Here is a 13,634-nt window from a genome sequence, read left to right as displayed (position 1 = left end):
ACCCCAAAACATGAGTTCAAAATATAAATTAAATGGCATTTTGTATAATGTGAACACACGATAAACTCTAACATTCTCTAAATTAGTTCAAATTTGACATAAGGGATAATTCGACTAGAAAACACCAAAGAATTTTTAAAAATTTTAATGCAGTCCAGACTCATTGTATTGGACTTCAAATTATCGAATCATTACCAAAAAAAAAAATATTTCGTATTTTCTTATTTTATTTCTTCATACATAAAATTTAAGATCTGGATTATTATTTAAGATTTTGAAACATAAAACACTTTTTGAAAACGCACTTTCCTGAAGTTTTCTTCAGACAATAAAAAAAAGCTTTGGTGTCTTCAGAAGATTTGTTGCAAATGGAAAATGTCTTATTTTCAAGTGTATGGGACCACCCTAACGAAATTCGAAAACTGTCCAACTATATGTTTTCCATGTAATTTTGCCCGCTGAATCTGAATCTGCCCTCGGAATTGAGCCAAAAAGTCAATTGACTTGTCAGAAAATTAAAAATGTTGGTTTTTCAGAGGCCTGAAAGTGCTCCGAACAACACTTTTCTCTAAAACTTAACCCTGAATTGCTACGTTACAAAAAAAAAACTGATTTTTGAAGGTTCGCTCAGATGCTTTCTCTAAATTTGGTCGTATGAGGACGAAAAAATGCCCAAAAAATATTCCTCAAAAGATAGATTTTCAAAATCATCCTAATCGTGAACCACCCTAATTTTGAACCAAACCAAAAGTTGCCCCATTCCATTTGCAACAACTCTTGTCAAGACACCGAAGCTCCAAAACTTCACCATTTTTCGGATAATTCATTTTCCACTTTCCATTTTACGATCTGGACCACTGTGCAATAATTTGACAACAGTTTAAAAAAGAGCAATGGTTTTTAAGCTTAAATTAGATATAGCAGTTGTATATTGAATAACTCATTTTTAACTTAAATTGTATTTAAAAATCTAAAATATTTCGAAAAAATATGACCTCCTGATTTTTTTCTTGAAACATGGTTTACAAAATTTTATAAAGAACGAGGGGATAGTCCTCACGAAAAGAAACGTGAGGAAAATGCTACTTTGCGAGAGTATAGTCCTCTCGCGTGTTCATTCGTTCATTGGAACAGTTCATCCTATTGAGTGGCTTATATGGACAAATGACCACCACTTAGTCACCGAACCATAGGGACGTGGCGTTACATCGTGCTGCCATCTGGTTTTTTTAAGCGCAAGAGTGGAAAAGTGCTGAGTCATCTTCTAAAAATAGACAGCGTCCTATCTCGCCCAGCAAAATGAAGTCGATAAAGTAGTCGGTTTAGATGAGAAAAAGTGGAAAACGTGGTCTAAAAATAGCGACGCCATCCCCCTATGGTGGCCCATACGGCAAAGGCACGGTTCTATATGTCGAAGGTCTTGGGTTCGAGTCTCGGTATCAGTACTTTTTTTTGATAGATGAACTTTTTTTGAAGATGAACCCATGAGCAAAGTACTCTCGGTAATTTCGGGATTTATCCTCTCAGTCCGCACACAGTACCATTTTACTACCGAATCGTGCTCTTTATCCTCTCGTATGCCGATGTCCAGTTCTGGGTGTAAGGTAAGAGCAGATATAAACTTTTAAACATAATTGTAACAGTTAAATAACATTAAAAAAAATAAAGTTGAATAGAGTGCGCTGACCGCGGGAACGCGCTGTCTTGTTTTTGCATGCTCATTTTCATTTCTTTTGTGTCGCTGTTTGTGTGCTTGGGTGCGTTATTATATATAGGTGAAGGGATATTATTAAATGATCATTATATTGCATTATTATATTTAATTGATTACATAACCACACTATATTTTACACTTAACACATTATACAAAACACATATGAAACTGTAAACAGGAGCGTTTGGTACGATATGTCCACGCATCCTTCCTCCCCTGTAGATTCTGTGAAATGTGCTCCGTTCACATAATCTGTCTCTGCGGTTAATGCAACGCAGTAGGCCTGGCCGCTTTAATTTATGCAATACATCTTCGGGGTTACTCAAGTGTACTGCAATAATTAATATTGACAAGAAAGAACTTGGGGCGTAATCTAACCCCAAGTTCTTCCAGGATGCTTTCTTCGGACTGGCTGCGCTTGTGTTCGATTAGATTAGATTAGATTAAAAAAAATAAAGTTGAATAGTTTTACATTCAACAAATTTTATTGCATAGTACAAAAAAAAGAAAGATTTTAACATAATGAATACCTCTATATTTCAAGCCTTCTGAAAATTCAAATGTTTAACTAGAAAATATTATTTTCACTGAAACGTGAATTTTATAAATTTAACTTCCAATAACATAACAGCAGATTGCAAATCAAATTTTTTATTATCTTTATTTCATCCCAGCTTTTTTCAAACATATTATTTTAGACTTCTATTATGACCAATTTTTGATTTTTTTGTCTTTCCTAAAACACGCTTATTTTTTCTAGGGATTTTTTTTTTCTTAAAATTGATTTCCCCTACCTGTAAAGCAGGGGTGCTCAAAGTTTTTGGAGGCCGGCCCAAATTTGAAGCTCAAATGAGCTTGCGGGCCAAATTTACAAAAAAAGGTAATTAAAAAAAATAATTACGTTATTTTAATCTAAAATATTTAATTTGAAAAAAAGTCAATTTTAAATAATAGAAACCACGAAATAACGGTTTTCTATCGGTTTTGTTGATTTTATTGTTATTTGATTTTATTTGTACTCGAAAATGAGATTTGAGAAGGGCGTAAGTTATTAAGATATTTTTGCATTCTGTAATTTAAAAATGACTGTATCTCGAAGGCGTGGTCAAAAACAAACTTGTAAGAAATTGGACAGCCCGTTCTGAAAAAAATACACTGAAAGAAAAATACACGCCACTTCTATGGGATTTTCAATTTTTATGTTTAAAAGATAAATTTCAAGGTGAAATCACGTTTTTTTTGTTCAAAATTTTTGAGGAAATAGCCTAAAATGTTACAAAAAGACTCACGAAAAATGCAGTATGGTATGACTCTCCTTAAAAAAATACAAACATCATTTACTAAAACTGTTTTTTTTTAAGTTGTCTAAACGTCAAAATTTTCGAAAACCGATAGTGGGAATTGATTTTTCAGCCTCGAAGGCTCCATATTGACCATTGTCCTAAGTCCAATCCTTGTGAAGATACAACGGTTTCAGAAATAAAAATGTTGAAAAATAGCTTTTTTGGTGGTTTTTGGCGTTTTCTATATGACAGACTTGATTTTTCAGTCTCGAAAATATTTTTACCGGAAAGCTCGTCCAATTACCCATAAGACTTATCAGCTTTTCAATTTGACTCGATTTAATATTTACGTAAGATGATTTACTTTCCAGATTTCTACCACACTGAAAAAAATATTCTGTTTTCATTTATGAGCAATGTAATTAAGCTTATATATGTAAGCCCATGCACCCAATTGAAAAGCTGTCCAAGGCAAACTAATGCATATTTAATTTATTACAGCTGATTGCACTTAAATTTCATTTTTTTTGAAGTTTTTTGAAAATATACAAACTTGATCCTCCGATTTTCACAATTAGTTGGTAGTCAATCAGATTCGTTATCTAACTGTAATGAGTTTCACTTTACAAGTGGTCGACGGGCCGTTTTACATGATCATTCAAAATGGGTCCGCGGGCCACAAAATATCACCTCGCGGGCCATGTTTGGCCCGCGGGCCATACTTTGGTCACCTCTGATTTAAAATAACAAAGCGCTAATGATGAGGACAAAAAGAAAACAATTTAAATAAAATGTATCCATTAAAAATCAAATACCAAAAAAAATGTACACTTAATCAATAAATTTGTAAAGTACTTTTCGATTGCAAATTAGATTTTACATAAAAATTATGCCATAATATTTTAAGTACAAGATTTCATTTTTTTTTACAAAAATCACTGTTTAAAAAAATCATTACTCGTCGGCCAAATTTTTGTCCATACTTCTGAAAGGCTTAAAAGATGCGGGGTTGGTCCCCTAAAACATATTAAAAGTTAAAAAATTAAAACATACGGATTTTGGAAAATTGTTTATTTGTGAAAAAAAAGTTTATTAAAAATTCAGCATTTTTTTTTCTTCCGTGTACCTATTTTTTCTGAATAGTCCTCATCAATACCTACTACTTTGCTGAAGACACCAAATCAATAAAAGTTACAGATTTTCGAATATTTACGTACCATTTTTGTGTGAACAGCTGCCAAAGTTGTATGGAGATTTGTATAGTTGAAACAATGTCACAAAATGGCTTCTTTACTCATAGGGAAGGCCCACACAAAGTTTAAGCCAAATAAAAAAATACAAAAATAAAAATAGTCGAAATCGGCCGATTTTGTAGAGAATTGCTCAAATTCAAATTAAACAATATTGTAAGAAAATGATTTTTTTCATGAAAATAAGATCGTTTGAGAATAAGGTAACTACAGCTCAACGTCGAAAAGAGGCAAAAAAATAAAATTAACAAAACTAAGATTTCGATTATCAAGCCATAATTTTCAGGACATAAAAATCACAAAATTGATTCATTAAGTTAATCTGTCTGTCACAAATTTGCAAAAAAAAGTCAAAAAGTTTTACGTCTTTTTTCGATTTGTGGTCACAATATTCAAAATTTGCAAAATTGATTGAAAATGCTATAATGAATGTTTTCAATTTTAAATTTTCAGAAATAATTATTTTTCTGAAGGTGCGGGGACAAAAACAAAAAAAATTAAAATTCCATTGGCCTTTTAAATTTAGATTATCTTTTCCAAATAAATTCATTATTAAAATATAATTGAGTGTCCATTGGACACTGTCCAATCACAATCGGTGATTTTTCGGCTCAATTATATGTAATGTTCTTTTTTATGGTTGAAATTCTTTGGCTTTTCCCTATTCAGAAAAAAATGTACAAATAGTAGCTTATGCAACAAGTTGCAAAAAGAGGATTTTTTCAGCACGAGTCGTACATTTATCCAACGAGGTTGACCGAGTTGGATAAATACGAAGAGTGCTGAAAAAATCATGTTTTGCAACGAGTTCCATACAACATTTTTTGCAATTCCAAAAAACACGCCCTGAGTGAAATTTTAAGTCAAATTTTCATGTATTTTGTCAATAAATCGTTTGAATCAAAAAATGTTGAAAAGTGTTACTTTTCGAAACAAGTGCTGAAAAGTTTAACTTTTCAGCACCCATTTCAGGGCTGAAAAGTAGAACTTTTCAGCATTTATTTTGAAAAGTGTTGCTATTCGATTCTGTTATTTTTGGTACAGAAAAGTAGGCTATTTCGTCGTTCAAAAATGACAGGAAAAGTAAGTAGTTTCACGACGGAATTGCAAAATAGTAGTTTATGCAACAAGTTGCAAAAAGAGGATTTTTTCAGCACGAGTCGTACATTTATCCAACGAGGTTCACCGAGTTGGATAAATACGAAGACATTTTTACAACATTTTTTGCAATTCCAAAAAACACACACTGAGTGAAATTTTATGTCAAATTTGCATGTATTTTGTCAATAAATCGTTTTAATTAAAAAAATGTTAAAAGGTTTTACTTTTCGAAACAAGTGCTGAAAAGTTCAACTTTTCAGCACCCATTTGAGTGCTGAAAAGTAGAACTTTTCAGCATTTATTTTGAAAAGTGTTGCTATTCGATTCTGTTATTTTTGGTACAGAAAAGTAGGCTATTTCGTCGTTCAAGAATGACAGGAAATGTAAGTAGTTTCACGACGGAATTGCAAAAAAAATATTTAATAACTCTTCCCTCAAGAATGTCCCACAAAGTAAACTTCCGGCCATGTCCCCCTGATTCATCGGTTTGCAATTCCGGAAATTTGTTTACTCACCCCACTTAACCTGCTGGAAGTAAACTTTTACGTGCCTAACCTTGCTTCGCCTTAAACGCCACTTAATTGAAGCTGTTTACAAGAAATTTTTTACGACAAGCATTCTTCAGTGGTTAGAATTTTTCCCAGGAAAAAATCCAAACGACATCACCAACGTGGAAGACCCTCTTAGTGTGGTGCACCATCTGACTGTGACTCATGCTCAGGAAAAGTGTGATTTTCCTCACTCAATCCACCGCGGGAGTGGGCCAAGGAAAATCTCTCTCCCTCTCGCTCTCACTCTTCCTTTCTCACTCTCATGCACTCGCTTTGCGGTGGAAAATGTGTTTTCATTCATTAATATCGTGCCTTGTTTACTCATTTCGTGCAGGTTTTTGCTTTTCTTTTGCAATATTTGTTGGTTCGTGTGACGGTGTGATGTCGATACAGAGAGCAGTCTCAGTGTTTTCCTTTTCACTCCACCAAAAAAAAAAAGCATCGCTGTATTGGTAACATTCCACACATCTTGCGTTTTCTTTTCAGTGGAGGAGGAAAAGTCGTCCAACTTTTTTTTTGCTTGCATGCTCTGTGGAGAGCATCGGACATCAATCAAAATAGAACGGTGACAGACGCGGAGTGAACAAGTCGACGAAAATGCAGATTTGATTTTTAATTATGAATGCGAACATATTGGCGGATGCAAGACTAGGTAGGGGAAATAAATAAACTCTGCGATCAGCTACATTAATGATCACTTTCTGTGCCAATTTTTTAACATCTCAACTGAAATTTTCTCGAAAAGAGCACCGTAAGTGTTGGTGTTGTGGGGAGAAACCAGTGTTGCCATTTTTAGATTTTTTTTTATCAAAACTATGAAAAATTTACCGTGTATGGAAAAATATTGGATAAGTAATAAGTATATTTGAGTACTTTTAGTAATTTTAGTATTTTTAAGTATTATTAAAGTATTTTCAGTATTTTTAGTATTTATGGTATTTTTAGTATTTTTAAGAATTTGCATTTTAAGTGTTTCTAGAATTTTTAGTATTTTTAGTATTTTTAGTATTTTTAGTTTTTTAGTATTTGAAGTACTTTTAGTATTTTTAATATTTAGTATTTTTTATTTTTTTTAGTATTTTTTAGAATTTATATTATTTTTAGTATGTTAAGTATTTTTCGTATTTTTAGTATTTTTAGTATTTTTAGTATTTTTAGTATTTTTAGTATTTTTAGTATTTTTAGTATTTTTAGTATTTTTAGTATTTTTAGTATTTTTAGTATTTTTAGTATTTTTAGTATTTTTAGTATTTTTAGTATTTTTAGTATTTTTAGTATTTTTAGTATTTTTAGTATTTTTAGTATTTTTAGTATTTTTAGTATTTTTAGTATTTTTAGTATTTTTAGTATTTTTAGTATTTTTAGTATTTTTAGTATTTTTAGTATTTTTAGTATTTTTAGTATTTTTAGTATTTTTAGTATTTTTAGTATTTTTAGTATTTTTAGTATTTTTAAGTATTTTTAAGTATTTTTAGTATGATTGGTTTTCATTGAACTATTTATTGTATTTTTAGTTTTTCAAAGTAGGGGAAGGTGGGGCAAGACGACCATATGGGGCAAGAGGAACAATCGCTCGTACGGCCGTAATTTTTACAATTTTGATTATTTCCAGTATAAGGAATTATTGCTAGCAATGCAATTAGCTGATTCTACTACCACATAACCGCCAAAACGACGTAAACGCCACGGGGCATAAGATTTAATGAAGTTTTTTTTCAAAACCTTTGTTTTCTTATAATATTTGGAAAGTACAAAATAAGGCTTAGGATTCGTTTGAAGGCACATTTTATCAAAATGCTATTTTTCCTAGATCAGTAGTGTCCCTACCAATGACATGAACCTATTACAAAGTATGATTTAACTTTTGGTTATTTTTGTTGAGAGCTATTAAAAAATCTTGTTCAGGTGGGGCAAGTGTACCATATGGATTTTTATTATGGAAAAAATTACGAATTGCTGCAACAACATATTTTATTGGGAAATAAATACATGATAGTACTTAAAAACTGAAAAACAATTGTTAAAAAAATTGTCCATACAAAATATAGTGATATTTTGAAAATTTACTATTTATCATCTAAGTAATATTTCTTTTCGTAAAAACGATAAATTTTTTAGCAAAACATTATTATTTAATCTAAAAATGGAAGAAACCTTTCAAATACATTCTAATCTGATGTATCTAAGTGATAACAAAAAATAATAAAATTTAAATAACAAGCCATAGTCTTCTCATTTAAATGAAAAAAGTGTTTAAAAATGCATTTTACACTAGTTCAGTTGTTTTGCAATCTCTAGTTTTTAAAAAATCTAAGATCTGACAAAAATGAAAATTGTATCGAAAAAAAAAGATTTTGCATCGAAAATTTAAAAAAAAAATCAAGATTTTTTAATAAACCCAAACATGCTAAAAATGATTTTAAACGTAGAAGAATGTATTTTAATTTGATTTCAGCTGGTTGCACTTGAATTTTTATTGAAATTTTTAAGTTTATTGTAAAAATATTTTTTTTGCCCCCTGATTTTTCGGGCCAATTTTGAAGGAGGGGGGGGGGGGGGTGACAAAAACTTTAAAAAATATTTGTACCAGCCTTATTGTATTTAAAGTTTTTTTTTTTAGAATTTTTAGTATTTTTTTTGTTTTTGAAGTTTTTGTAGCATTTAAGTACTTTTATTAAAGTTTTTTTAAATCAAAATTAAGTAATTTTAGGTTTTTTCAGTTTTTATTGATTATTAAGTACAGTCCAGACTCGATTATACAAAGGCCTAGGAAATATCGAATTTCGGATAATCGAATCACCAAAAAAAAAAAAATGTATTATTTTGTTGAAAAAATTTTGATTGTCAAGCGAATGACCCTTAAACTAGGCTAAAAGGGTTAGAATTTTTAATTCCAAGATGGTCGTAAAATAATGAAAAAGTTTTTGAAGTTTTTAAATTTTTTAAAGTTTTTAAAGTTTTTAAAGTTTTTAAAGTTTTTAAAGTTTTTAAAGTTTTTAAAGTTTTTAAAGTTTTTAAAGTTTTTAAAGTTTTTAAAGTTTTTAAAGTTTTTAAAGTTTTTAAAGTTTTTAAAGTTTTTAAAGTTTTTAAACTTTTTAAAGTTTTTAAAGTTTTTAAAGTTTTTAAAGTTTTTAAAGTTTTTAAAGTTTTTAAAGTTTTTAAAGTTTTTAAAGTTTTTAAAGTTTTTAAAGTAAGTTTTTAAAGTTTTTAAAGTTTTTAAAGTTTTTAAAGTTTTTAAAGTTTTTAAAGTTTATAAAGTTTTTAAAGTTTTTAAAGTTTTTAAAGTTTTTAAAGTTTTTAAAGTTTTTAAAGTTTATAAAGTTTTTATGGTTTTTAAAGTCTTTAAAGTTTCAAAGTTTTTAAAGTTTTAAATGTTTTTAAATGTTTTTAAAGTTTTTAAAGTTTTTAAAGTTTTTCAAGTTTTTCAAGTTTTTCAAGTTTTTCAAGTTTTTCAAATTTTTCAAGTTTTTCAAGTTTTTTTTTTAATTTTGTCAATTTTATCAATTGATTTTGTCAATTATGTCAATTTTGTCAATTTTGTCAATTTTGTCAATTTTGTAAATTTTGTCAATTTTGTCAATTTTGTCAATTTTGTCAATTTTGTCAATTTTGTCAATTTTGTCAATTTTGTCAATTTTGTCAATTTTGTCAATTTTGTCAATTTTGTCAATTTTGTCAATTTTGTCAATTTTGTCAATTTTGTCAATTTTATCAATTTTGTCAATTTTGTCAATTTTGTCATTTTTGTCAATTTTGTCAATTTTGTCAATTTTGTAAATTTTGTCAATTTTGTCAATTTTGTCAATTTTGTCAATTTTGTCAATTTTGTCAATTTTGTCAATTTTGTCAATTTTGTCAATTTTGTCAATTTTGTCAATTTTGTCAATTTTGTCAATTTTGTCAATTTTGTCAATTTTGTCAATTTTGTCAATTTTGTCAATTTTGTCAATTTTGTCAATTTTGTCAATTTTGTCAATTTTGTCAATTTTGTCAATTTTGTCAATTTTGTCAATTTTGTCAATTTTGTCAATTTTGTCAATTTTGTCAATTATGTCATTTTTGTCAATTATGTCAATTTTGTCAATTTTGTCAATTTTGTCAATTTTGTCAATTTTGTCAATTTTGTCAATTTTGTCAATTTTGTCAATTTTGTCAATTTTGTCAATTTTGTCAATTTTGTCAATTTTGTCAATTTTGTCAATTTTGTCAATTTTGTCAATTTTGTCAATTTTGTCAATTTTGTCAATTTTGTCAATTTTGTCAATTTTGTCAATTTTGTCAATTTTGTCAATTTTGTCAATTTTGTCAATTTTGTCAATTTTGTCAATTTTGTCAATTTTGTCAATTTTGTCAATTTTGTCAATTTTGTCAATTTTGTCAATTTTGTCAATTTTGTCAATTTTGTCAATTTTGTCAATTTTGTCAATTTTGTCAATTTTGTCAATTTTGTCAATTTTGTCAATTTTGTCAATTTTGTCAATTTTGTCAATTTTGTCAATTTTGTCAATTTTGTCAATTTTGTCAATTTTGTCAATTTTGTCAATTTTGTCAATTTTGTCAATTTTGTCAATTTTGTCAATTTTGTCAATTTTGTCAATTTTGTCAATTTTGTCAATTTTGTCAATTTTGTCAATTTTGTCAATTTTGTCAATTTTGTCAATTTTGTCAATTTTGTCAATTTTGTCAATTTTGTCAATTTTGTCAATTTTGTCAATTTTGTCAATTTTGTCAATTTTGTCAATTTTGTCAATTTTGTCAATTTTGTAAATTTTGTAAATTTTGTAAATTTTGTCAATTTTGTCAATTTTGTCAATTTTGTCAATTTTGTCAATTTTGTCAATTTTGTAATTTTTGTCGTTTTAATTTTTTTATAATTGTATTTAGTAAAACGCCATTCTATAATGATATAAATATTTAGTAATAATTTCAAATATTGTTTTTTAAATGTTGACACTGAAGTGTCAAAAAAAATAATAATATCTATATTTTTAGAGTTAAATTCGCAAATCTGCCAACACTGCCAAAAGTCGGAGAGCGCAACTCAAATCGATCTTTCTCATTCTCTCTCTCTCGATCGCGATGGAGAGATCTTTCAGCTTCACCTCGCTCAAAACCGCGCACCGATTTTCAGTTGTTTGGTGCGCGTCTTTGGGAGCAGAGGAAAAGGAAAATTCCTTCTGCCGATTTTCCGATCGGGGTTTCGATCTTGAGCCGCGAGTGAACGAACTCACACAATCACACGAATAAAAAAAAAAGACTGCTCACGAGTGAGTTGGTGAGCGAGTGAGTGCGAGAAAGAGAGAACGCGATGCTGCGAGGCAAGAAGTGAGAGTGAGAAAGAGAACGAAAAGGAATTTGCGCGAGAACGAACTTCGAGCGTTTGTTGTGGGAAGGAAAATCGAGAAAAATAACGAAAAAAAGAGTGGAAAATCGTAATAAAAACGAGGAAAAATTTGCAGCGGTGGAGTGAGGCGAAAGAAGGGAAAAATGCTGACGTGCAGAGCGAATTAAATTCGCACTTCTTTTGCAACGGCGTGTTTTCTGTTTTTTGGAAGTGAGTGCCCCCGAAAGGATTGTGTTGTGTGTGGCTGGAAAATGAGTTTTTCCCCGTTTGATGCATCAAAAAATGAAAATTAAGCAGAAGCACTTGTGGGAAAGAGAGACAGCAAGGAAAAGCGGCCAGTCTCGGCGAGGTGTTTTGAGACGATTTTAAAAATAGGATAATATTTCTCCGCTGAGGTTGGGTTTTTGCTCGTTGGACTGCTCGGATGGCCTTCCACACTCCAGAGAAGGTGCACTTTCTGGTTCATGAGGGAAAATTTTCCCGCGTGTGGCGAATCGGAATGATCACGCGCGGTTTCAAGTTGGCGCGCAAGAAGAGGCGCCCCCTTCTTGTGTGAGGGACGACGACCGTAGTGAATCAATGAAGTGCGGAATTTGGATGGGATCGTTTTATGGTTTGAGACAAAGTTGTGGAGCATAAAGTTTGATTTAACGAGTGGTGGAAGAAGTTATGTGAGGGTACTTTGAACATAATGTTAAAATTAATTATGCTCACATGGTTTACTGCTTGAACGAAGCAATATTTTAAATTCATAAGTTTGTCCAGTTTTTAGAAAAAAAAACTCTGCTGGTAATGCTTTCTTAGAATTTGAGTGATAGCAAATCTAATACAATTCTGGAGTTTTTTTTTTAAAGTCCAATAAACCAAATTCTCCGTTTTTGCTTTTTGTGTGCTTTTTAATACCCCTGACTCAAAGCGGTTTCAAAAAACACTCAAAAAGCAAAAACTGGAAATTTGGTTTATTGGACCTTTTCAAAAAAAAAACTCCAAAATTGTTCATGGTTGAAAGTTTCCTTTCAAGATTTCAGTGATGATTCATGACATATTCTGTCTTTAAAAGAAAATTCCTCTAGTTTTGTAAATAAAAGATTCCTGACAACAGAAGATATTTCGGGTTTTCCGGAGGTGGGTCTGCTGATTGAGGGACTTGAAAACATTATATGAAAACATGAACATGACGTCATACCATCCGTTGTGCCATTAAGCTTTTTCGGATAATAAAATTTTAGTAATTGAAAGACGAAATAAACAGTTTTTTTACCGTTTTCATTTAACCGTATTAGCGCGTGATGCTTCGAAAAACTCGAATTTAATTTCCAGGAAATCATATATCTCGAAATACTGATTATAAATTCTTCGATTTTTGAGTGTGTTACGTAAAACTTATAACTCATAAGACTTTTTCAAATATTAGGCAAGATTTTTGAAACTCCTTGGATGTTAACAAACAGTCTATCACACTCTAGTGACAGTTCACCTTGAGCAAGAGGGAGTTGGACTGATTGTTTACATCCCCTTTCGCCCTTTTAAAAAGCTACTACGGAATGTGTATCCAGAAAAGCTAAAATCGGTTGAAATGGTGCTAAGTTATTATTGTTTATGAAATGTGGTTTTTGCTCAAATCGGCGTTTTTTTTTATTTTCGGGACACCCTAATGGTCAAACAAAAAAAACGGTACTCAGATCAATTTTGAGCCCAAAAAAAAAACAAATTCAAATTCAACAACAACAACAAATTCAAAAACAAATAAGCTCATTTTCAAAATATTGAAAAAAATGTATACATAACAAGCCTTATGGCCTATCCCGAGCATGGGTAAATAACAAGGGAAATGCGTAATAGTACCTTTCTCTGGTATCAATACCAAATTTTGGTATTCCTGGACCCTTTAAAATTTGTCTTAAGGATTATGCAAGAGCAAAATGTGGTATCATACCAATTTAAGGTATTGTTTTGATATTGCAAAATTGCAGAATTTGTCACCACATTTTGGTATTCTTTTGGTATTACAGTATTTTATCAAATTCCTCTGCAACTATGGGAAAATTTTGACCAATTTTGACAAAATAATTAATTTTGCGCTAAAATGATGTCTCAAAGCGAATGCTTTCATTCAAAACCGGAAATTTCAAACTTGATTTTAAACATTTTTGATATACCCCCTACAGAAATGACTTGAAATTGTGGAAAATTTTCTAAGTCAGGATGGCACATTTTGGTATTATTTTGGTATTAAAGTGTTTTGTCAAATTCCTCTGAAACTATGGGAAAATTTTGACCAATTTTGACAAAATAATTAATTTTGCGCTAAAATCATGTCTCAAAGCGAATGCTTTCATTCAAAACCGGAAATTTCAAACTTTATTTTAAACATTTTTGATATACCCCCTA

At 30.2% G+C, this 13,634-nt stretch overlaps 1 protein-coding gene across 1 annotated transcript in view; it reads left to right on the top strand.

The window, feature by feature from the left end:
• Window positions 1-11,044: 11,044 nt before the first annotated feature.
• LOC120422439 (putative protein kinase C delta type homolog) overlaps window positions 11,045-13,634 on the top strand; it is a 134,726-nt gene continuing 132,136 nt past the window's right edge. Inside the window, exon 1 of the mRNA XM_039585878.2 lies at window positions 11,045-11,453. The gene's annotated coding sequence lies outside the window, so the exon portion shown is untranslated. The remainder of the gene's footprint in view (window positions 11,454-13,634) is intronic.

Source organism: Culex pipiens, chromosome 1, assembly GCF_016801865.2.
Source record: "Culex pipiens pallens isolate TS chromosome 1, TS_CPP_V2, whole genome shotgun sequence".
In the NCBI taxonomy this organism is placed as follows: domain Eukaryota; kingdom Metazoa; phylum Arthropoda; class Insecta; order Diptera; family Culicidae; genus Culex; species Culex pipiens.
Note: the sequence above shows the minus strand (reverse complement) of the source record. Positions and strands in the feature narration are given on the sequence as shown.